The following is a 25,943-nucleotide window of genomic DNA, read 5'->3' as shown; positions in this document are numbered from 1 at the left end:
TTTTAAAAATTGTTTTGGAGGGAAACTGGCATTTTTGATCATAGAAAAATCAGTTTAAAAAAAAAGAGAGAGAGACAATCATCTCTTTGCTAGTAAGGTCCAGTGCAATCTTAAGACATATTGAGGAAGTTGAATTCAGTTAAACTATCTTTTTCCTGTAAGTACAGGGTCCAAAAATCCCATTTTAAGAATTGAATGCTATGAAGAAGTGAAGTGAAGTGAAGTCGCTCAGTCGTGTCCGACTCTTTGCGACCCCATGGACTGTAGCCCACCAGGCTCCTCCGTCCATGGGATTTTCCAGGCAAGAATACTGGAGTGGGTTGCCATTTCCTTCTCCAGGGGATCTTCCCGACCCAGGGATTGAACCCAGGTCTCCAGCATTGCAGGCAGATGCTTTAACCTCTGAGCCAACCAGCTTGCTTCATTTCCACTCAGTGTCTAACTTAGGGAACTTTAGGAACAGTGCGAGAAACTGTTGTCTCACACGCACACGCATACTCACTGATTGCTCCGGATTTTCCTGTCCTTTTAAAAAGTTCCACTATTTAAGTCAGGCTGATTCTTTTTGGTTTCAATAGGGTGTGAGATTTGCCTCTGGAGCAATCAGGAGTAATCACATCTGAATGTCATATTTCTCTTCCTCCTTTGCTTCTTTGGGGGAAACCTGGATACTTGGGCATTATCAGGAAACTAGGCTGAGTGGCTTCAGGCTCTATTCCCAAAACCTTTAGGGCACTTAGAGAGCTTCCTCAGTGAATCATCAGGTTAGAGCTGATAGATGATAAACTGCTCGGGAAGAATAAACTGTTAGCCTAAGTATCACACCCAAACCAGTGACACAGCAGTACTTACACTCCCAAACACCTATATCACTCTGCACGCATATCTCATAAATCTTGGTTAGATTTTTTTTTCTTATTTGCCAGCAATCCCTATTAGTCCCTAATAGTGCACCTCACTCTTACATCTGTTCCCTAGAGAGAATAAAAATAGGTTTTTTGAAAAGAACAAAAGCATGTCCTTGTTACTTCGCATTGAATTACTTTCAAAGGTAGTTTATAAATATTTGTTCACAAAATATTTCAGTTACTCCTTTCCATTATCTTTTTATAAAACATAATATATTTTATGTTATAACTCCTAAACCCCCAGAACTGTGAATCTCCAGCCTATTTTTGAGAAAATATTGCATACTTTTTATATTTCAGAAGGGACAAGTAAACAAGCAGAGGGAAGCAAAGTCTTTCAGAGATAAAAACTAGAGCTCACTCTCATTTTCTCTCTAATTATGGTAAAAAGTGTAATTGCCAGTCTAAATGAGATCTAGATAGTAATTTTTAAGTCACATTTTAAATTATGTGTAAATTATGTATTCTATTATAATTTATTGTATTGTTCTTATTTCTAATTTAATGTCTTCAGCTAGCATTCTACATGATATTATTAGTACAATAGAACAAGAGTATGCATTTGGTAGAATGGAATCTTTGGAAGATCAGAATTATAAAGTTCTAAGAGGTGGCATTCACAAAAGTCTCAAAAGTTAACCCTAGAAGAGCTTAAGGAACAGTTCACACAGTGAGTATGTGCTTATATGTTATTCATTCATTCACTCACTCATTTATTGAAAAGACATGACTCAGTTGTTTTCAACCCTGGCAGCATATTAGCATCATCAGGACTGCTTTGTTTTTTAAAAGTTCAATTGGCTTATCTCCAGTTCAGAGGTAGTTAAAAAATAGAACAATTCTGTGTGTTGAAATTAATATGGAGGACATGAATGGGAGGGTGGGAAACTTGATCAGCTCATGGTCAAGACAAGCCAAGTGCTGATTAGGATCTGAGCCAGCTTCACACTGGCAAACTGGACCAGGCAGCAGCAGTACGCACCTTGATAATTCTGTCCCGTAAAATATCACCTTGGACCACATGTCTCTACCCTGGAACGTTTGCCTTCTCCTCTGAAAAAGTCAGTGGGCTCCCTCTGTACCTTTATCCTGTTCTTTCCTCCTCATGGAATGCACTTCTTGGACACCTTCATCCACTTTGCTTATTAAAATCCTACCTATCATCCAAAGCTCCATTAAAATGCCTTCTCCAAGAAGCCTGTTACTTACATAATAAGTGTAACCACCTCATTCGTGTTTAGAATCAAACCCCATTCCTGCCAGAGATGCTCAGAGGGCTCAAACAAACCTCGTGTGCACCAGGACCCAGGGACCCCACAGAGACTGAGACAGAACTGGGTTTGAGCATCTCCTGCGGAGGTATGGGGCAGTTTGGCCACAGGGACAGGGGCTCTGGGTGCAGCAGACTTGGTATGGCATAAGCCCTCTTGGAGGAGGTCACCATTAACCCCACCACAGAGCTGCCAGAACTTACACAGGACTGGGAAATACTCTTGGAGGGTACAAACAGAACCTTGTGCACCAGGACCCAAGAGAAAGGAGCAGTGACCCCACAAGAGACTGACCCAGACTTGCCCAGGAGTGTCCAGGAGTCTCCAGTGGAGGCGTGGGTCAGTGGTGGCCTGCTGCAGGGTTGGGGGCAGTGCGTGTAGCAGTAAGTACATGCATGGGACCTTTTGAAGGAGGTGGCCATTATCTTCCTTACCTCCACCATAGTTTGACCCCAGGTAAATAGCAGGGAGGGAACACAGCTCCACCCGTCAACAGAAAAGATTTACTGAGCATGGCCCTCCCATCTCTCTCATAAGGAAGCTTCCATAAACCTCTTATCCTTCTCCATCAGAGGGCAGACAGACTGAAAAACACAATCACAGAAAACTAAGCAATCTGATCACATGGACCACAGCCTTGTCTAACTCAGTAAAACTATGAGCCATGCCGTGTAGGGCCACTGAAGATGGATGGGTCATGGTGGAGAGTTCTGACAAAACGTGGTCCACTGGAGAAGGAAATGGCACACAGCTTCAGTATTCTTGCCTTGAGAACCCCATGAACAGTATGAAATGGCAAAAAGGTAGGATACTGAAAGATGAACATCCCAGGTAGGTAGGTGCCCAATATGCTACAGGTGATCAGTGGAGAAATAACTCAAGGAAGAATGAAGAGACGGAGCAAAAGCAAAAACAACATGCAGTTGTGGATGTGACTGGTGATAGAAGAAAAGTCTGATGCTGTAAAGAGTAACATTGCATACGAACCTGGAATGTTAGGTCCGTGAATCAAGGCAAGTTGGAAGTGGTCAAACAGGAGATGGCAAGAGTGAATGTTGACATTTTAGGAATCAGCAAACTAAAATGGACTGGAATGGGTGAATTTAACTCAGATGACCATTATGTCTACTACTGTGGGCAGGAATCCCTTAGAAGAAATGGAGTAGTCATCATAGCCAACAAAAGAGTCTGAAAGGCAGTACTTGGATGCAATCTCCAAAACGACAGAATGATCTTTATTTGTTTCCAAGGCAAACTGTTCAATATTACGGTAAGCCAAGCCTATTTCCCAACCAGTAACACTGTTGAACGGTTCTATGAAGACCTAGAAGACCTTCCAGGACAAACAGCCAAAAAAGCTGTCCTTTTCATGATAGGGGACTGGAATGCAAAAGTAGGACGTCAAGAAACACCTGGAGTAGCAGGCAAATTTGGCCTTGGAGTACAGAATGAAGCAGGGCAAAGTCTAACAAGGTTTTGCCAAGAGAACACGCTGGTCATAGCAAACACCCTCTTCCAACAACACAAGAGAAGACTCTACACATGGACATCACCAGATGGTCAATACCGAAATCAGATTGATTATATTCTTTGCAGCCAAAGATGGAGAAGCTCTATAGAGTCAGCAAAAACAAGACCGGGAACTGACTGTGGTTAGATCATGAACTCCTTACTGCCAAATTCAGACTTAAAATGAAGAAAGAAGGGAAACCACTAGACCATTCAGGTATGACCTAAATCAAATCCCTTATGACTATACAGTGGAAGTGAGAAATAGATTCAAGGGAGAGATTAGATCTGATAGACAGAGTGCCTGATGAACTATGGACAGAGGTTCATGACATTGAACAGGAGACAGGGATAAAGACCATCCCCATGAAAAAGAAATGGAAAAAGAAAAATGCCTGTCTGAGGTGCCTTATAAATAGCTGTGAAAAAAGTGAAAAGCAAAGGAGAAAAGGAAAGATATATCCATTTGCATGCAGAGTGCCAAAGAATAGCAAAGAGAGATAAAAAAGCCTTCCTCAATGATCAGTGCAAAGAAATAGAGGAAAACAATAGAATGGGAAAGACTAAAGATCTCTTCAAGAAAATTACAGATACCAAGGGAACATTTTATGCAAAGATGGGCTCAATGAAGGACAGAAATGGTATGGACCTAACAGAAACCGAAAATATTAAGAAGAGGTGGCAAGAATACACAGAAGAGCTATGCAAAAAAGATCTTCATGACCCAAATAATCACAATGGTATGATCACTCACCTAGAGCCAGACATCCTGGAATGTGAAGTCAAGTGGGCCTTAGGAAGCATCACTATGAAGAAAGCTAGTGGAGGTGATGGAATTCCAGTTGAGCTATTTCAAATCCTAAAAGATGATGCTGTGAAAGTGCTGCACTCAATAAGCTAGCAAATTTGGAAAACTCAGCAGTGGCCACAGGACTGGAAAAGGTCAGTTTTCACTCCGTCCCAAAGAAAAGCAATGCCAAAGAATGCTCAAACTACCACAAAATTGCATTAATATCACACGCTAGTAAAGTAATGCTCAAATTTCTCCAAGCCAGGCTTCAACAGTACATGAACTGTGAACTTCCAGATGTTCAAGTTGGATTTAGAAAAGGCAGAGGAACCAGAGATCAAATTGTCAGCATCTGTTGGATCATTGAAAAAGCAAGAGAGTTCTAGAAAAACATCTATTTCTGCTTTATTGACTCTGCCGAAGACTTTGACTGTGTGGATCACCACAAACTGTGGAAAATTCTTCAAGAGATGGGAATACCATACCACCTGACCTGCCTCTTGAGAAATATGTATGCAGGTCAGGAAGCAACAGTTAGAACTGGACATGGAACAACAGACTGGTTCCAAATAGGGAAAGGAGTATGTCAAGGCTGTATATTGTCACCCTGCTTATCTAACTTATATGCAGAGTACATCATGAGAAATGCTGGGCTGGATGAAGCACAAGCTGGAATCAAGACTGCTGTGAGAAGTATCAATAACCTCAGATATGCAGGGGACACCACCCTTAGGGCAGAAAACAAAAAAGAACTAAAGAGCCTCTTGATGAAAGTGAAAGAGGAGAGTGAAAAGTTGGCTTAAAACTCAACATTCAGAAAACGAAGATCATGGCATCTGGTTCCACCACTTCATGGCAAATAGATGGGGAAACAGTGGAAACAGTGACAGACTTTATTTTGGGGGGCTCCAAAATCACTGCAGATGGTGACTGCAGCCATGAAATTAAAAGATGCTTACTCCTTGGAAGAAAAGTTATGATCAACCTAGACAGCATATTAAAAAGCAGAGATATTACTTTACTAACAAAGGTCTGTCTAGTCAAGGCTATGGTTTTTCTGGTGGTCGTGTATGGATGTGAGATTTGGCCTATAAAGAAGATGAGCATCAAAGAATTGATGCTTTTGAACTGTGGTGTTGGAGAAGACTCTTGAGAGTCCCTTGGACTGCAAGGAGTTCCAACCAGTCCATCCTAAAGTAAATCTGTCCTGAATATTCATTGGAATGACTGATGTTGAAGCTAAACTCCAATAGTTTGGCCACCTGATGTGAAGAACTGACTCATTTGAAAAGACCCTGATGTTGGGAAAGTTTGAAAGTGGGAGGAGAAGGGGACGACAGATGATGAGATGGTTGGATGGCAGCACCGACTCAACGGACATGAATTTGAATAAACTCCGGGAGTCAGTGATGGACAGAGAGGCCTGGCATGCTGCAGTCCATGGGGTTGCAAAGAGTCAGACACAACTGAGCAACTGAACTGAACTGAACTGAAACTTATTTCTACTGCAGTTAGAATATTTATGTTCTGCCTTCCAAGTTCCAGAATGGAAGGAGAAAAAATATATTCAAAAGGAGTATACCAAAATCAGTGCTGGAATAGGAATGGGAGTGGAGGGGATTTAGAATATGATGTCAATTACACATGCCTTAAAATTCTGATAGTCCCCTTTGGAGATGTGCACCGTCCCCCACCCTATGAGGCCCACTACGTATTATAAGCTATTACAGTCAGAATGTGTTAGACATGCCAAAACTACAGAGCTTGATAAAATATTGACAGTTGCTGATGAGGTCATTCTGAAAATATTAACAGAGGCCTACTAAGTTGAAAACAAATACCTATAGATTTTTTTGAGAGCAGAACTCATGTGACGTTCAGCTTTGGATCTTCAGTGGTTACTGCTCAGGGCTGTGTAAGAACTCTGTTAGTGTCAAGTAGAGGTGAGTTGGCTGTTTTCTAGTAATGTCTCATTTTACTGGTGAGTTCATATAAATGAAAGTGGTACCATATTTTCCTTTGTTAGCTTAAAGATCTAAAATCCACAGATAAATGGCAAAAGGAAAAAGTAAATGTGGGGATGTTTCCCCTGAACTACTCCCATTGCTCACTGTCTAGACTTTTATTTTCAGACACCCAATAACTAGTCCCTTGTGGTAATTCTACTTTGCAATAAACTACAATAAATAAATGAAAGCGTTCACAGGAGTTTTGTCGACTCTGAAAACTCTGGGCTAAGACATGTGACAGTAGATATCTTGGGAATGAAGAAGGTGGTGATGGGGAAATTTGTGTGGGGCTGGATGCTGCACTGTTGAGCAGAGATCATGGAGGGCAGAGGGGTCTAAAGAGGAGGGGCATTAAGTAGGGAACAGCCCTTTGAGACAGTTTTCTCTTTCAGGTCCTACTCTCTTCCAGCACAGCACGTGTAATCAGAATTTATACTCAGAATTTAACTGAGTCATTTACTCAAGACCTTTTCAGCTCCTCCACTAATTAACTCAGTTCCAAGTACGTTGGAAGCTTTATTGTCTTAACATTATGCTTTAAAGCAAAAATTTAAATCATCGTTTGTCACCACTCACCTCTGTTCTGTCTCCAAAACCCTAATCTTTCATTTCTCTTGACAGAAGAGCTCTCCTCTTTCTTCTCTCTGTCTTTAAAACCCCTAGTTGCACAGAGCAATGTAGTTCTAGCCTCTCAGATTTAACCCACTGAACAAAACAAAAGTCTGACAATTGGCTTAAAGTATCTATAGTTCTTTATGCATGCTCGAAAGTCTCTAGTGTGATCATGGTTTGTTTATTATTTTCAACTTCATTAAATCCTTATAAAAACTTTAATTTTCTACTACTCTCAGGACATTTTTAAAAAACTTCATCCCTATACCTATGACCTACCTCTGTAATTAGAAAATCATCACAGGAGTTACTGATAAGTTGGAAGCTTTCTTATTTTTAACATAATTTATTTGAAATGTATTGAATATATAATAGCATTATAGTCAAACATGTTTACTTAAAATCATTTATTTTAGAAGAACTCATAGATTTTTCTCAAAAGCAAACAGAAGTTTTCTAAAATAGCTCATATTATTGCTTGAAAAATTAAACAAAACTGGAAATCTTTCCCACCAGTAGTAAAGGAAACATTTAAAATTGATGAAAGAGCATTAAAATTTTAAAAGATCAAATTTACATTATAATTAGCATAACATATTAGTAGACTGTAATAGGTTCACTAATTAAAGCTTACATATTGTTATTTGGATTTGAAATATCTTAAATTGCAATAGTGTATATTATATATAATAAGTAATTTTTGTTATTATATTATTATTAGTGCTAAACCGAATACAAACTTATACTCCACTAAGTACATATTTACTGGCCAGGCAATATACTGAGTTCTTTCACCGTCATTATCCACTTAACGGCCAAACAACCTTAAGACTTAGGTATTATCATCATTTACCACTGTGAAGACTGAGGTCTAGAGAAGGTAAGTTAAGCCACGCAAGCCATAGATTTGCACACGCGTTATAAATGAATCAAGCTTCATTTCTCTTCACAGTTTCATATAATACACTGAGAATAGCAACATGGTAGGAGGAAACCCAGAAAAAGAAAAAAAATTCTTTGAAATCTTATTTAAGACTAGCATAATTACTTTATCAAACCTGTTTCTGTCTCATCCCAACATACCTGATCCTATGAGCTTTCAAAAAACATGCAAGTTATAGCTTAAAGATGTTTTTTTTGTTTTAAAATGTTGAAAAATATGAAATGTTGCATCATTTATTTATTTGCCCATTGGTCATTTATATAGACATTTATTATAGCAACTCTACAAGGGAGGAATTGTAGTCTAACAAAACCGAGGCTCAGTGAACCTAAATTATTTGTCTAAATTCACACAGTCTTTGAAAAGGCTGGGATTTGTGCCTAGTTTGTCTATATTCAAGCCAGTGATCTTCTGAGTAGTTTCTAGATCATCTTTGAAAAGTTATTTGTTGGTTTATTTGCATTTTCCAAACTACTACATGTGAAAGTGAAAGTTGCTCAGTTGTGTCCGACTCTTTGCAACTCCATGGACTAGTCTTTCTCTTTTCCAGGGGATCTTCCCAACCCAGGGATCGAACCCAGGTCTCCTGAATTGCAGGCAAATTCTTCCTAAACTGAGCTATCAGGGAAGCCTCAAACTACTACATAGCAGAAGGCTTACTGGAACTGTTCACTGATGGAGGAACTATAACAACTGCAGAATTTAGGGGTTTCCCTTGTGGCTCAGCTAGTAAAGAATCCACCTGCAAGGCGGGAGACCTGGGTTTGATCCCTGTGTTGGAAAGAGCCCCTGGAGAAGGAAAAGGCTACCCATTCCAGTATTCTGGACTGGAGAATTCCATGGACTGTATAGTCAATGGGGTCTCAAAGAGTAGGACACGACTGAGCGACTTTCACTTAAATGATTGCTCTAGTGTGTGTGAACTCCTCACCTATGTTTGCATGGATAATAAAGCTTGGAAAGAATGTAGGAGTCACAGGCTTGTTTCTCCTGGTGATTATTGGTTGGTTCAGGGATGATGTAGAAATGGTTTCCCCGAGGGTGGTAGGAGTACAACAAGCAGAGATCTGGGCTGGCAGGAAGATGAGTGGAAGGAAGATGTGGTCCTTACTCACTTTGGAAGTGGAGGTGGTCTTTGAAGCTGATGTATCTTGGGGCAATAACTCTCCATCCATCTTATTTTGGGGATTATTTTACAACATATATAAATATTGAATTATTATGCTACATACCTGAAACTAATATAGAAACTAATAATTATATATATAAATTATACCTCACTTTAGAAAAATGACACAGCTTATTAGATTCTGAGAGTATCTACTTTAGTTGATATCAATTAGAATTGAGCCCTGGGAATCTAGACTTTTTAGGCAATAATTCAAATGTAGAAAAAAATAAACTGAATTAGAAAAAAAGAATCATCTTCAGGATCACCACTGATGAATTTAAAAAAATCATGAAAGTTTTTAGGATCAAAGTAAAAATGTTAAAAATGAAAAATATATCAATTATATTTATCTTGATAATTTTAGCACAATAATTCTTACAAACATGACTGGTCATAAATGCTAATTACAGTTTAGCTTTTCACAGCTTTTTTGTATCATTTCTATAGATTGTTAAAATAAGATCCTTTTTTTCAGAAGCAAAAACTAGTTCACAGAAGTGTTATGTTTTCCTGATCAGTAAACATCTTTAAGTAAAACCTCATGCATGGTGGCAGCTCTAATTTGACCAAAAGACTTGGAGATTTCAGTCTACTTCCTGGAAATCTGTGGAGAGAAAGGGGATCCATTTCTGCAGATTGCTTAATTAGTATTGCCAACCACATAAGTAACAGCTAAAAATTCCTTGGTTCACCTAGCTTAGCTGCTATGACTATGTCAGCATCTTTATGTTCTCAAATATTTGCTTAAGTGGCATTTTGTAGCATTTTTCTTTACTAAGATAATATAGTATGTCAGTAAATATTCTTTGAGCAGCTAATCACTAGTTTTGTCATTTCTGCAATAAAGCTTATCCTTATATTTCTGCCTTCCAAGACACCGAAAAGGTAATGTGTTTTTCATAAACTTAATTTATATTTTATATTAATTTAACCTTTGTTCTGCTGACCAAATGCCTTAATAATTTTCTGCCATTATAAATGATTTATAAAAAATTTAAGGGACAGTTATCTTTGAAAAAATGTTTATACTTTAGTAGGTGTGAATGACAGGGGTAAAATAGCCTAATTATTTTTTGAAATTTGAGAATGACTTGTGCAATATATAACTGAGTTTAAGATTAGCCAAAGTACTTTCCTCCTGAAAAGTTTATTGTTTGGGGAATTACTCTTCTACTCCTTTTTCATTGTGATCCCCTAACAGCTGACTTAATGGTTATGGTACTAGACTAGCAGGAACATCCCAATAATTAATTAGCTGAGGCTGGCTGGTGTCTAATACTGAAGAATGTATTGTCACAAAGAAATTATTTATTCTTACTCTCTGGATCTGCCTTCATAAAAATAAAAAAGGGAGGGGAGCTATCATTTACTCATCAGATGTAATTTCAAAGATAAGGCATATAATCATACTGAGGAAAGAAAAAAAAAATAGCACGTATTAAATCACATCCAAGAAAAGGCTGCATAGAGTCCAGACCCAGATCCCTGGAACTAGACCATCTTATTCATCTCTGTTCCGGTCACTTATTTCTAAGTAATCAACAAGTTATTTAATCTGTTTTCATTTGCTCATTTCTAAAGCGAGGATCGTAAAAATGACTGTTGTGAGAATTAAATGTCAATACATATCAAGTGTTTAGAATTTAGTGTTTTCTACTGTAGTTCTTTTTATTCTCCTGGACTCACATATATATCTCAAAATTATACGGAGGTCTTAAAAAAGAGGCTTCCTTAAGGAAGTATACTATGGAAAAGCGCTACCTGCTCATAAAACTCTGAAATGAGTTTCTGCTTAACTTACGAGAAAATGTGCAGCAGATCAATTCCATTAATCAATTGAGTGAATTACGGTAGAGTGAATTGATCTTGACTCTTCTATCAACTTCGATTCTTAAGTTAATCCATCAGGATAGCCCATAGAGTACATCCCGCAAATCTCTCTCAGATCCATTCAGTTTTCTGCATGAGTAAGGAAGGAATGGAACTGACTTATTCAAGTTACTCAATTTGTAGAGCTGAAATGTTTCACCTTTAACTAAATACTTTCTGTTCAGGATTCTGCCACTTAAGATACTTGCTTTTACTTTTTGTCGGCACAGAATCCTTTAGGAAAAGAAAACATTTCTAAAAAAGAGTATTTATTCTGCAGACCTCAGTTCAGTTCAGTTCAGCCGCTCAGTCGTATCCGACTCTTTGCGACCCCATGAATCGCAGCACGCCAGGCCTCCCTGTCCATCAAAAACTCCCGGAGTTTACTCAAACTCATGCCCATCGAGTTGGTGATGCCATCCAGCCATCTCATCCTCTCTCGTCCCCTTCTCCTCCTGCCCCCAATCCCTCCCAGCATCAGTATCTTTTCTAATGAGTCAACTCTTTGCATGAGGTGGCCAAAGTATTGGAGTTTCAGCTTCAGCATCAGTCCTTCCAATGAACGCCCAGGACTGATCTCCTTCAGGATGGACTGGTTGGATCTCCTTGCAGTCCAAGGGACTTTCAAGAGTCTTCTCCAATACAACAGTCCAAAAGCATCAATTTGTCGGCGCTCAGCTTTCTTCACAGTCCAACTCTCACATCCATACATGGCCACTGGAAAAACCATAGCCTTGACCAGACAGACCTTTATTGGCAAAGTAATGTCTCTGCTTTTTAATATGCTATCCAGGTTGGTCATAACCTTCCTTCCAAGGAGTAAGTGTCTTTTAATTTCATGGCTGCAGTCACCATCTGCAATGATTTTGGAGCCCCAAAAAATAAAGTCTGACACTGTTTCCACTGTCTCCCCATCTATTTCCCATGAGGTGATGGGACCAGATGCCATGATCTTAGTTTTCTGAATGTTGAGCTTTAAGCTAAAATTTTCACTCTCCTCTTTCACTTTCATCAAGAGGTTTTTTAGTTCCTCTTCACCTTCTGCCATAAGGGTAGTGTCATCTGCATATCTGAGGCTATTGATATTTCTCCCGTCAATCTTAATTCCATCTTGTGCTTCTTCCAGCCCAGTGTTTCTCATGATGTACTCTGCATATAAGTTAAATAAGCAGGGGGACAATATACAGCCTTGACGTACTCCTTTTCCTATTTGGAACCAGTCTGTTGTCCCATGTTCAGTTCTAACTGTTGCTTTCTGACCTGCATATAGGTCAGGTGGTCTGGTATTCCCATCTCCTTCAGAATTTTCCACAGTTTATTGTGATCCACACAGTCGACGGCTTTGGCGTAGTCAATGAAGCAGAAATAGATGTTTTTCTGGAACTCTCTTGCTTTTTCGATGATCCAGCAGATATTGGCAATTTGACCTCTGGTTCCTCTGCCTTTTCTAAAACCAGCTTGAACATCTGCAGACCTAAATGCTCTCAAATAGAAGACATTTTAGGTAATCCAGGAAACTTGGCTTGTGGCAATTCACTTTTTCCTCAAAAGAATATTTCACCATTGTAATTATTATCCCTTAAAGTGTGCCTAGAATTAGACCTTATATACAGCCCAAACTTTTCAATTCTGAGTTTATTTCCTCTAGGAATGTTGTTCAGACTTTGACTAACATAATGTTGCCTTGTTAACTATGGGAATCTAGGAAATTCCCAGAAGTCATGCGAAAAAAAAGATTTACAGGGGAAGTCTTTGACCTTTCCTCAGTCAGTTCAGTCACTCAGTCGTGTCCAACTCTTTGTGACCCCATGGACTGCAGCATGCCAGGCTTCCCTGTCCATCACCAACTCCCGGAGCTTACTCAAACTCATGTCCATCAAGTTGGTGATGCCATCCAATCATCTAATCCTATGTTGTCTCCTTCTCCTCCTGCCTTCAATCTTTCCCAGCATCAGGGTCTTTTCTAGGAGTCAGTTCTTTGCGTCAGGTGGCCAAAGTATTGCAACTTCAGCTTCAGCATCAGTCCTTCCAATAAATATTCAGGACTGGTTTCCTTTAAGACTGACTGGTTTAATCTTGCAGTCCAAGGGACTCAAGAGTTTTCTCCAACACCACAGTTCAAAAGCATCAATTCTTCAGTGCTCAGCTTTCTTTATGATCCAATTCTCACATCCATACATGACTACTGGAAAAACCCTAGCTCTGACTAGATGGGCCTTTGTTGGCAAAGTAATGTGTCTGCTTTTCAATATTCTGTCTAGGTTTGTCACAGCTTTTCTTTCAAGGAGCAAGCGTCTTTTAATTTGGTGGCTGCAGTCACCTGCGGTGATTTTGTATCCCAAGAAAATAGTCTGTCACTCTTTCCGTTGTTTCCCCATCTATTTGCCATTAGTGATGGGTGTGGATGCCATGAAGTTCATTTTTTGAATGTTGAGTTTTAAGCCAGCTTTTTCACTCTCCTATTTCACTTTCATCAAGAGGCTGTTAGTTCCTCTTCACTTTCTGCCATAAGGGTGGTATCATCTGCATATCTAAGTTTGTTGATATTTCTCCCAGCAATCTTGATTCCAGCTTGTGCTTCATCCAGCCTGGCATTTTGCATGATCTTTCTTAGATATATTTAATTTCTCTGAAGAAATTATGAAAAGTGTAGGGGAAAAGAAAAATGATTCAATAATTCTCTTCAACTGAGGTTTAGTACATAAGCCTTCTAGGGAAAATGGTGAAAACATTCAAGAATCTGATGCTCAAACTTTATTTCTATATCATCTCCAAAACCCAACCTAGGCTCATTTTGTAGCAAGATAACTTATAATGAGTGACCTTTGAAGAGTTGGGCTACTTGTGATTTGTATCAAGAAACTTTTGTGAAAGTTGAAGAGAGAAATTGAGCACAAGAACCCACATAATAATAATATCTCATTACTTTGGACATGGAATTCTTTCAGAAGTGTTCTGTGTCCACATATCGCCCTTCTATCTGGACTAAGCATCTATGCAGGTGCTGGTTACAGAAATCCCAGAGTCATCCATAAGAAATAAAAATCTCATAAAATAAAAGAAGTTCAACAAAAATAAGGTAATAGTTTGGTGTTTTCTTCAATGTAGAGATAAGAGAGTATCTATAAACAGGTGAAAAGGAAGGACAGGGAAGCCTGGTGTTTTGTAGTCCATGGGATGACAGAGTCAGACACAACTTAGTGACTGAACAAAAACAGCAACAATTTTAAATAAGTTCACCTCCATCTTGAAACCTGCCTGGTGACTCAGACAGTAAAGACTCTGCCTGCAATGCAGAAGACCTGGTTCAATTTGGGTTTGGAAATATTTCCAAGGCCCCAAAAATAAAGAAGTTTTTCCTTAAAAATAACGGAACATTTCCTTGGGCTTCCCTGGTGGCTCAGATGGTAAAGAGTCTGCCAGCAATGCAGAAGACCCGGGTTCGATCCCTGGGTCCAGAAGATCCGCTGGAGAAGGGAATGGCAACCCATTCCAGTATCCTAGATTGGGAAATTCCATGGACAGAAGAAACTAACGGGCTACAGTCGATGGGATTGCAAGGAGTTGGACACATCTAAGCAGCTAACACACACATCCATCATGAAAGTAATTCTGTTACATTAGCCATTGTGGTTTAGAGATCACACTGCTCCCACAATCCTGGCTAAATGTCACCGATCAATAAAGTGCTCTGTGACTAATTGCTTAAAGTGCTTTTATTTTAAAGCATGGCTTTACAAATTATAAATGTACTGCAATAGGAACAAATTGCATGCATGACCAGGAGAAGCAATTTATTCTACTACTAATTACAACTAATTATAAGTAGACAAGGTACTCTACATACTTTTCTTCAAAACAGCCCCTCATCAGAGGCAGCCTAAGTTAGGAGGAACATGTACATAGGAGAGAAAGAATACGTGGAAGGCATTTTGTGAGAACATTAGTCTTTCTCATTCCAGATTAGATAGCTGGATACATGAGACTGGTTTCTACTTTGGCTGACTCTTAGACCTTGATCAGTGTAGTTATCAACTAAGCCTTCTAAGATTTGGTGACTAAAACTAAACAAGACAGAAAAAAACAATTGTTTGGGCATTTAATATCCTGAAGTCAATTCAGTCTGTATGTTTGTCAAAAAATATGAATAAAATATCATCAGGTATATCTAAAGCCTCCTCGAATTTTGGATTATGCACACCCCTAATATTTTGTGAATCTCTTTTTCTGTAGTAAGTACCTACTTGCTGAAAATTATGTATTCAGCTTGATGAAGATTGTAAGTGGTGTTGTCTCCAAGGGGAAAATGACAAACAAAATCAATTCATAACTCTTTCTTCTCTCGTCTTTCATAGATGGAAAATCATACCCAAAAAACTGCTCTCTCCACTGAAGAATTTGATCAGAAACACTAAAAAATTAATAATTTGTGATGTTTGCAGTCTTAGAAACAATTCATTGTTCTTGCTATGTATGAATATGCATGGAAAATAGTGTATGCAGTTTGCGATCCCTAAGGTCTGCAGTTGATGGTGTTGCAGGATGGAAGTCAGAAATCACCGAGACAGAAATGGTGGTGGAATTTTCACATTTACACCTTTTGACTTTTTCAGTGTACTTACCTCAGTCATATATTTATGCTAGATTTTAAATAGAATAACTTCTCATTACTCCCAGAGAAAGGGAATGTCTATTATTTCTTCTCCATGGTATGAAAATATGGCAAGAGAATATTTGGGTCCTTCTTGCACCCTTCACTTTGAAATACCCCTGAATATAGGCCTTGTGTGGGTCTTGGAATCTGAGTCTTAGCCTGTCTGTCCTGCAGGTGTTACTATAGGAAGTAATAGTAAAAAGAAAGTTTTGTTTTGTAGGGAGTGCTGCTCACCTTTCTTACTCATTCTTTTCTGAAGAACTGAATCTTGAATCTTAATAGCTTGTCAGAACAGGGAGATTAAAAACGGCATGTTTTTTCAACTTCAGTCTTTGCGCTGTATTTCTCCAGGCAACACAGAATACTATTGCTCTTTTAGAAACCTACCCCTTTGGGTCAGAGAGTTAACACTGTGTGACCAAACTATTTGATTTAATTCATGACTCTGAGGTTGAAGGCTTAGTTTGGCTCCTTAGCTGGTATGTGACTTTGGGCAATAGAAATTTTGGGGAGGATTAAAGGGTAAAATATAAGGAGCATTGGACATAGTGCTTGGTACATGGTAACCATTCTTTGAATATTAACTACTGTTTTTGCTGTTGCTGGTAATACTGTTATTAATAGCAATAAACTTTGCAACTGTTACTTATTAACCTACATTCTAACAAATCACTTATGATTTAATAAATCAATATGTAACAGCACATTCATGTTAAAAATACATGTAGACAGACTTTAATAAAGATTTGAAATTTAAAGTTGTTTATATATTAATATTGTATACTTTTTAAACGTTTAGTATAAAGACCTAGTGGAGAAGAAAATGGCAACCCACTCCAGTATTCTTGCCCGGAGAATTCCACGGACAGAAAAGCCTGGCAGGCTGCAGTCCATGGGGCCGCAAAGAGTCAGACACAACAGAGCAACTAACGCATACACTGATAAAGACCTAGAGTTTAAAGTCTGATCATATCTTCCTCATGTTCATGTTTGGGCCCTTTTAAAATACAAGAGCTCAGAACCTTATGGAATATTGTAGGCTAGAGATTGTGGATAAGTGGGAAGATTATATAATGTGCATTCAGCATTGGTTTTTCTAACATTATTAAAATTGAATAATTTAAGAAATAAATTCCTGATTCTAGTAGCATAATGTTATAAAATCTCACACTGAAAGTAAAAACTTAAACTATTTTTTTTAACTTTCAAATTGAGTAGAATTGATGACAAAGCAGTAAAATAAAGAATCGATCTTTTAATAGTTCCCTAGAGCCAGGAAACATGGATAATACTCTATTCTACATGTATAGGGGAGTGAGAATTAATGACTTATGCTTAGAACAATAACCCTCAGGGTTTTTAGCAGGGTTATCTATTATTAAAACAAATTCAATTATGTTCAGTATTCTCCATTTAGGCACAAAAGTAGATTTGCATTAAACATTTTTACTGAAGGCAGTTGAGATCTCTTTTTTTCTTAATCCAGGTTCAAATAGAAAACCTAATTAACTAGAATACTAAAAGCAAAGCCAAAATGTTTTAATCAATTTGCAATTTTTCCCAACTTTTAACTTTTGAAACTAGTTTAGATGAATACCCCAAATTAGTATTCTTTATGTATTTTTTCTCTCTTCGTCTATAAAAAATAAAGAAAATGTGAATTTTTGGCACACTTCTCAGACTCAGTTTTCATCCTATATTTTCCCTGATTGAAAAAGTAGAGAAGGCCCATATTGCCTTTCACAGCAAATTGGTTCTAAGAGCCAAATCTTAAAATACCCGCAACTGTTTCCCATCACTCTTTACAGCAAAGCATGATTTGAGTGATTTTCATTTCACTACCCTGAACCTTCTTTCTCCATCTTCCCTACCTTCAGAGATAATCAATGCCCTTACATTTTCACCATCTCTCTGCCACCAGAGCCTATTTTCTAAAAATAGAACTACCATGTGCATGCTTGCTTAGCAGTTACAGTCATGTCTGACTCTTTACGACTCAATGGATTGTAGCCCACCAGGCTCCTCTGTCCATGGGATTCTCCAGGCAGGACTACTGGAGTGGGTTGCCATGCCCTCCTCCAGGGGATCTCCCCAGTCCAGGAATCAGACCCAGGGATCAAACTCCCCGTCTCTGGCATTGCAGGCAGATTATTTACCACTGTGCCACTGGGGAAACAACTACCATATGAACCAGCAATCCCACCACTGGGCATGTACCCTGAGAAAACCGTAATTCAAGAAGACACACACATCCCGATGTTCACTGCAGCACTATTTATAATAACTAGGACAGGGAAGCAATTTAGATGTCCGTCTACAGATGAATGGATAAAGAAGATGTGGTACATATATACCATGGAATATTAGCCATAAAAAGGAATGAAACGGTCATTTGTAGTGATGTGGATGAGCCTAGAGTCTGTAATACAGAGTGGAAATATGTCAGAAAAAGAAAAACAAAATATCATATATTAATGAGATAATTGGATGGCATCATTGATGCAATGGACATGAGTTTGAACAGACTCTGGGAGATAGTGAAGGACAGGGAAGCCAGGCATGCTGCAGTCCACGGAATCGCAAAGAGTTGGACATGACTTAGTGACTGAACAACAAAAATACATATATATGGAATCTAGAAAAATGGTACTGATGAACCTTTGTGCAGGGCAGGAATAGAGACACAGACATAGAGAACTGACTTGTGGACACAGGGAGGGAAGAAGAGGGTGGAACAAATTGAGAGCGTTGCATTGACATTTATTTTAATACACTACTATGTGTAAAGGGCTTCCCAGATGGCGCTAGTGGTAAAGAATCCACCTGCCAATGCAGGAGATGCAAGACACACAGGTTCGACCCCTGGGTCCAGAAGATCCCCTGGAGTAGGAAGTGGCAACCCACTTCAGGATTCTCACCTGGAAAATTCCATGGACAGAGGAGCCTGACGGGCTACAGTCCATGGGGTTTCAAAGAGTTGGATACAACTGAACGACTAACACCATGTATAAAATAGATATCTAGTGGGAAGCTGCTGCATAATACAGAGAGCTCAAGTTGGTAACCTGTGATGACCTAGATGGGTGGGATGGTGGGGGTGGCTCGAGAGGAAAGTCTACGGAAGATGATGGACGGGGAAGCCTGGTGCGCTGCAGTCGGTGGGGTCGCAAAGAGTTGGACACGACTTAGCTACTGAACTACAGTAGGTGATTCACGTTGTTGTATAGCAGAAACTAACACAGCATTGTAAAGCAATTATACTCTAATAAATAAATTAAAAAGAGACCTGTGATTCAGTCAGACAAATCCCATCTGGGAATAAGTATTTCAATAGATATTAGAGCATTCTCCTAAAAGAATGGTGCTGAAGGAGAAATTATTACTTTAGTTATATTGGGTAGGAACACTAAGCCAAGTTTTCTCAACTGGGCTTCACTTCTTCCTTGGTGCATCTCTTTCTTCCCAGTCTCTTGCCTTCGTTCATGTTTGGCTTGTGTATCTCACCTCCCTACTCCCCTTGTTAGGAGAATATTCCTATCTTCATGCCACCAAAACACATGCATCTTGTAGACCCAATTTTAGACTGAACTCTTTTAAGGAGCCAGTTCATTACTGCTCTACATTGTTTTAACTCTAGTTTCAATGGAACTTTCAGATTTCTGGCTGTTGGATGTGGTACTGGGTCTCTAAGTTGAGCGACATGTTATTGAAAGGCAGTTGAGCATAGAAAGAAATCTTTACTTTCCACAGATCATGTCTAATCAGCTCTGTGTACAACTCACCACATCTTTAGGTGCCTAACACATGTGGACTGGGATTCATTCTGGCATTTGCCAGTGTGAATCAGTGTGTTTTGTATTGCTTTAGTGAACCAAAAAATAATTAGCCATTTCTTGATTTGTGTCTTATGTAACACTTTGTGAAATAAGGTGTTACTTCCTCTAACTTTATAGGGTTGTAACTAGCACATTTGGAAATGGGTGGAATTTTTCTTCAGCAGCCTCACCTTTTTTTTCTTCTCATCTCTCTTGGTGTTTAGCATTCACTCCTTCCTTTGTTTACTATTATCTTCATGCATGAAGCAAAATTTATCCTCAGGCAGAAAATATACAACTATTTACTCTCAAGAGGCATTTAAATGAAGAGTAGTTTCTCCTGGTGTGAAGATTTCTTATTCCCAACCTATAAAGCAAATTGTGTCATACAGATGCCGAAACACTGATTAGAATCAGAAGCACTGATTTATCTCACATTACATTTCTCCAATGACTGTAGCTTTCAAATCCTAGATCATATATTCTTTCTAGTTATTGGCAACATAAGCTATATAAATGGAGCAAAAATAGAACTGGATCAACCTAGACGGATCTACCTGCCTGAGCAAACACTACTATATGAGCAAAAGTAGTATTTTTCTTTTTCAAAAAATATATTTATTTATTTGGTTGTGTCAGGAATTAGTTGTAGCAAGTGGGATATTGTGTTATGTGTTATGTTCTGTTACATGGCATCTTTCACTGGGGACACAGACACTCTAGTTGTAGTGCTTGGGCTTAGTTGCTCTGAAGCATGTGAGATCCTGGCTCCCTGACCAGGGGTTGAACCCACATCCCTTGCATTGCAAGGCAGATTTTTAACCACGTGGACCACCAGTAAAGTCCTAAGGTAGTATTTTTCTTATGAAGAAATGAGAATGCAGTATAACTTGGAACTAGTGTTTCTGTTGAAAAGATTACACAAACTGATTTTTGGCCAAGTATTTTTCAAGCACTGTTTGTTGTTGCTGCTTAATATGGAAAATTAACTGGAGTATTTTTAAGGGATAATATGGGGGACTGTCTCCCAAACCCTTCTAGGCCATGGTGCCTTGGAGTAGTCAGTTATCACTTCTCACTGTGTTTTTCTCATGCCTAAGATGGAAATTATGCTGATAGTTTTACTACTGTATGTAGGGATTGTTGAATCAGACAAGAGAGAAATATGTGAAGGCAAATATTGATACAAACCATTAAATTAAATCAATTATTGTGTTTTTTATACCTACAGATATAAAAAACTCTTTGTTAGTTATGACTTCTACATATTAGGAAAACACAACAAGCACATGAAAACGGTTATTTCTTTCAGTTCTTTTCAGTTCAGTTCAGTCGCTCAGTCATGTCCAACTCTTTGAGACCCCATGAACCATGAACCATAGCACGCCAGGCCTCCCTGTCCATCACCAACTCCCGGAGTCCACCCAAACCCATGTCCATTGAGTCAGTGATGCCATCCAGCCATTTCATCCTCTGTCATCCCCTTCTCTTCCTGCTCTCAATCTTTCCCAGCATCAGGGTCTTTTTCAATGAGTCAGCTCTTTGCATCAGGTGGTCAAAGTATTGGAGTTTCAGCTTCAACATCAGTCCTTCCAATGAATATTCAGGACAGATTTACTTTAGGATGGACTGCTTGGATCTCCTTGCAGTCCAAGGGACTCTCAAGAGTCTTCTCCAACACCATAGTTCAAAAGCATCAATTCTTCAGTGCTCAGCTTTCTTTATAGGCCAACTGTCACATCCATACATGACCACTGGAAAAACCATAGCTTTGACTAGATGGACCTTTGTTGACAAAGTAATGTCTCCGCTTTTCAATATGCTGCCTAGGTTGGTCATAACTTTCCTTCCAAGGAGTAAGCATCTTTTAATTTCATGGCTGCAGTCACCATTTGCAGTGATTTTGGAGCCCAGAAAAATTAAGTCAGCCACTGTTTCCACTGTTTCCCCATCTATTTGCCATGAAGTGACAGGACCAGATGCCATGATCTTAGTTTTCTGAATATTGAGCTTTAAGTCAACTTTTTCACTTTCATCAAGAGGCTCTTTAATTCTTCTTCACTTTCTGCCATAAGGGTGGTATCATCTGCATAGCTGAGGTTATTGATATTTCTCTTGGCAGTCTTGATTCCAGCTTGTGCTTCCTCCAGCCCAGCATTTCTCATGATGTACTCTGAATATAAGTTAAATAAGCAGGGTGACAATATACAGACTTAATGTACTCCTTTTCCTATTTGGAACCAGTCTGTTATTTCTTTGGGTATTATTATTTAGGACAAAACCAATCTTTGAAAAGAGAGTAGGTTTAAAGTCTGTGTGTAAAAAAATATTAGTAACTAAGAATAAATGACAGATACGGCAGGAATGGTGAAGGTGGTATGTTAATGACTGTAGTTTGGGAAATGGTAAAGCTAGAGGGCAAGATTCTGGTTTGACTTTGTCAGAGAGATCCAGCCATTAGGTAGCCTTGACACCTGAGGCAGATGACTCGACCTACATCTCTTTCTATAGTTTGCCATGAAGATTCAGGGAATTAAGATGAATGAAGCACTTAAAATAGTGCCCACCACCTAGCAGTTGTTCATAAAGTGTTGTTATTGTTCTGTTTTCAATGTATAATAATTTATCCCAGCAGATTGTTTTTTAAATAAGAGTTCAACAAGACCATAACTGGACAGCTGGAGTCTCTAATACCCAGCTGATCACGTGCCTTATGTTATTCCCTACAAGTATTGTTTTTATCATCTATGAGGCTAATGTATTATATTAGAGTTACTAATATAATAGTGAGCTCAGATTGCAGGCTGAGTTTAGATCAGCTAAATTTAGAGGATTTCTGTTTATTTGGGTAGATCTGTCCCTTCTATGAGCACTATCCTCTCCCTACACCCCACCGATTTTACACTATGTTTATAAAGCAAAAACCATATTTCCATCCTTTTACAAATTATTTTTTTCAAATTTCAACATTTAGATGACACCTAAAAGCTCTTTGAGATGAACAGAATTATCTGTTTCCTTATTTGCACTACTTTTTTCCTGGCTATCAGAAGAGCTTCTATGCACTTGCTTTGAGCAAACCCATTGCATTCATTCCTAAGGTGTAGCTTTCTATGTATGTGAACTTGCAAATCTCTTTACTAAAATGAAGTTCCAAGATCACTTTATGGGTTTCTTTGAAATAATAGTGACTTGAAAGTAACCAATTTTGACTTCAGTTTATCTATTAATATTTGTGATCTGCACTGAAGGAAATCACTTGATTTCTGGGACCGATTCTTACCCATAAAATGAAGTTAGACTAGGTCAAAGATTTTAACCTAGGTTATATAGATGGAGTCTATACATTTGGACAGTGATTTTTTTACTAACCTACAATGAAAATTTAGGATTTCCTTCATTTGTAGGCAACAATACGCAGAGTAACGTTTGTAATAGTTGTGTTTGTCACCAATGGACTTAGTCACTTAGTCATATCCGATTCTTTTCAATCTCATGGACTGTAGTCCGCCAGGCTCCTCTGTCCTTGGGATTTTTCATGCAAGTAAACTGGAGTAGGTTGCCAGTTCCTCCTCCAGGGGATCTTCCTGACCCAGGGATCGAACCCATGTCTCCTTATTGCAGGAAGATTCTTTACCTTCTGAGCCATTGGTGAAGCCTGTCACCAATGGAATCATCATTATTTTCATAACATTTAAATTCATGAAGAAACATTATAGTATCCTTTGATCTTATTTTTTCAGAATTATATAGATGATAGACCTGCAGCTAGACCTTGTTATTTAATGAATTAATGAAAAAGCACGTATGTTACTGTATCGTATCTTAAGGATTACTTGAAGATGTTGATAATTATATTTGATATAAATGAAATCCTTTATATTTCATTTATTTGTGAATTTTATTTTAAGGAAATCATAGGTTTTACCAAACTAAAAGAGGGGACAATTCAAAACTGTATGGGACCTTGCATTATAAGGATGTTTCTTAGAAGGTCTTTTACACAGACCACTCTTTGGTCATGAATATTATCTAAAATGTGATGAATTTATCTAAAATTGATGAATGTGATAAATTGAAAAATGCAAATAATTTCTTTTCTGACAGAATGATATCTCATATTTCAGAATGATATGGCTTTCTCTTTTTATGAAAGCCTAAGAGTCACTTTCAAAGAGTATTATCCAAGTTAGTTGTAAAGTCTTCTATAACTAAAGATTTATTAACTAAAAGTAATATAATTTGAATATGCTGAAGACCTGAATTCAGTATTTTCCTAAGCATTCTGGCTGACATGCAATTGACTGGTAATGTTATGTATGTGCCCCTGAAACATCTGAAATTTTACAGTTTCAAGGAACAGGTTGTTTTTTCCCAGGGCTACATAAGTCTTGTCTTGGGTTGGTCAGTTTTAAATCACTACTTTCCTAATTGTGTGTATGGAATTACTCTGGGATGTAGCCTATGTAACATTTTTATAATGCTGTGTTTTAACCATTTGTTATTTTACTCCTCTTCCATTCTTTTATTACTGGTGAGCTTTTTATCCACTAGAAATAAGAGCTTTTGGTTATTGGTAAACCTCAGTGTCTTTTGTCCACCATAAAAGGTTCTCAAAAATTTTGAGAGGATTACTTACTTATATTTCTTTCTTTTAATTCAGTCTTTTTTTCCACTCTGTTCTGTTCTGTTCTATTTTTTTCTCTTCTAATCTAGTCATAAGTAGCAAGATTTAAATCAGAAGTTTAAGACAAGACTAGATGATAAATGTGAGAAATACATTGACTTGGGAAGCAGAAATTTCAAAGAAGATCCAAAAGTCAATTATAGGGTGCCTATAGCCATCACCCAATTCAAATAATTGAAAAGGTCAGGTTGTTGATAGTTAGAATAGGATTTGTGAGGAAACGTTCTTTAATGCATTCTCTGCTATTGGGAAAGGTATAGAAATTCTTCCCTCTTCACCTCAAATCAAAGGAAGATAGTTTCACCCTTGGAGAGCTTGAAGTAAAGGGGATATTGGGAATGGAATCTGTATCTTATGTGAGAGATATAAGAGGTTAGAAGATGACAGGTAAGCTGAAAGAGAGGAAGCTATGTAGATTTCAGCCTTTCCTCAACTAATTTATAGGAATAAAGGCCTAAAGAATGCTTCATGTGAACCAAATGTAGCGTATCTTTATTTGGAAGCATGATAGGGCCTCAGGAGACAGAATCTGGAGATGCACTAAGAAATTTCAAGGGGCTGTGGACATTGTAAAGGAACACGTGTCCATGCCAAGGTTGTGAAAAGTCTCCAAGAGTGGTCCTTGGCAAGAAGTCCCTGGAGAGCCCATGCATGTGCTCACAGAGTAGTCAGCTCTATACACCTGCCAGGTCTAGTGAATCCAAAGCCATCCTGCAGCAGTGGTCTTAGTCTTCCCTCTCTTGCTCCAGCTCAGGGGTCCAGGGTAGCCAGTTGACAGAGGACAAGCAACACTGCTTGCTGCTTGCTTAATAAATCCTGCCTGCTTGAGCTTAAAAGAATAAAGAAAGAAAGAAACATCAATCAAACTCTCCTCTCCCACCCCCCATCACCACAATTTCTAGGCTCTGCAACAAATCCAAGGTTGGGAAGAAGTTTTATCTTTTTTAAGGTTGATGTATATTGTATGTGACCAGACCTAAGACACTGGCAATTTAATGTGATCACACAATGTTTTTATTATCTAAGAATGATTGGAAAAGTCCTGATACTACCTAAAAGATTGAACCTGGGACAGAAGTTAAGTTTCCCCTGCTAAGTGTATTTTAAAGAGAGTAAAGGACAAAATAATTTTGTTTTGTGATAATATTCCTGTATGTTCACTAATTTTATGAACTCAGTAAAAATCTATTGCAGTTGAGACAATGCAGTCTTACAATATATCTTGGAAAAACAATCTCAAAATCAACTGGTGCAAAGTTTAATTGTCAACATGTTTTCAATCAAATTTTAGATGGAAAGAACATTCTATCATATATGACTATGACTATTTTTTGAAATATCAAAGTATTTTGAGTAATTGACTCAAAAACTAACTTCCGCTAATTTTTAACTTTCTCACATAATAATTCTCTTTTATCTGTACATTTTGCTTTGTGTTTCTATTTTTTTTATACATTCTCTGCAGCCTCTCTAGAAATGGAACATTTTCCATGCTACTTTTTTCTCAAAGTTTATATAGAAGCTGAGTGATTCTAAGATTATAAATTCCATTAGTTTGTTTTGACAGATGATGTATCTTAAACATTACATTCTCTTATACTCATTTTTTAAAATTCATAGCAACTAAGCAATGTGTGATATAAGACAATGAACTTTAGAGGGCTTGTTTGAAAGAATATATTTCAATTAAAAATATTTGGGAAAA

At 38.2% G+C, this 25,943-nt stretch overlaps 1 protein-coding gene across 6 annotated transcripts in view; it reads left to right on the top strand.

Moving 5' to 3' along the window:
• The window catches only part of PDE1A (phosphodiesterase 1A), a 376,209-nt gene that overhangs the window by 346,030 nt on the left and 4,236 nt on the right, over positions 1-25,943 (top strand). The window lies entirely within an intron of this gene.

The sequence above is a fragment of the Cervus canadensis genome, chromosome 15 (genome assembly GCF_019320065.1).
Source record: "Cervus canadensis isolate Bull #8, Minnesota chromosome 15, ASM1932006v1, whole genome shotgun sequence".
NCBI classification, from domain to species: Eukaryota; Metazoa; Chordata; class Mammalia; order Artiodactyla; family Cervidae; genus Cervus; species Cervus canadensis.
The sequence above is the reverse complement of the archived record's forward strand: the minus strand, read 5'-3'. Positions and strand labels throughout refer to the sequence as shown.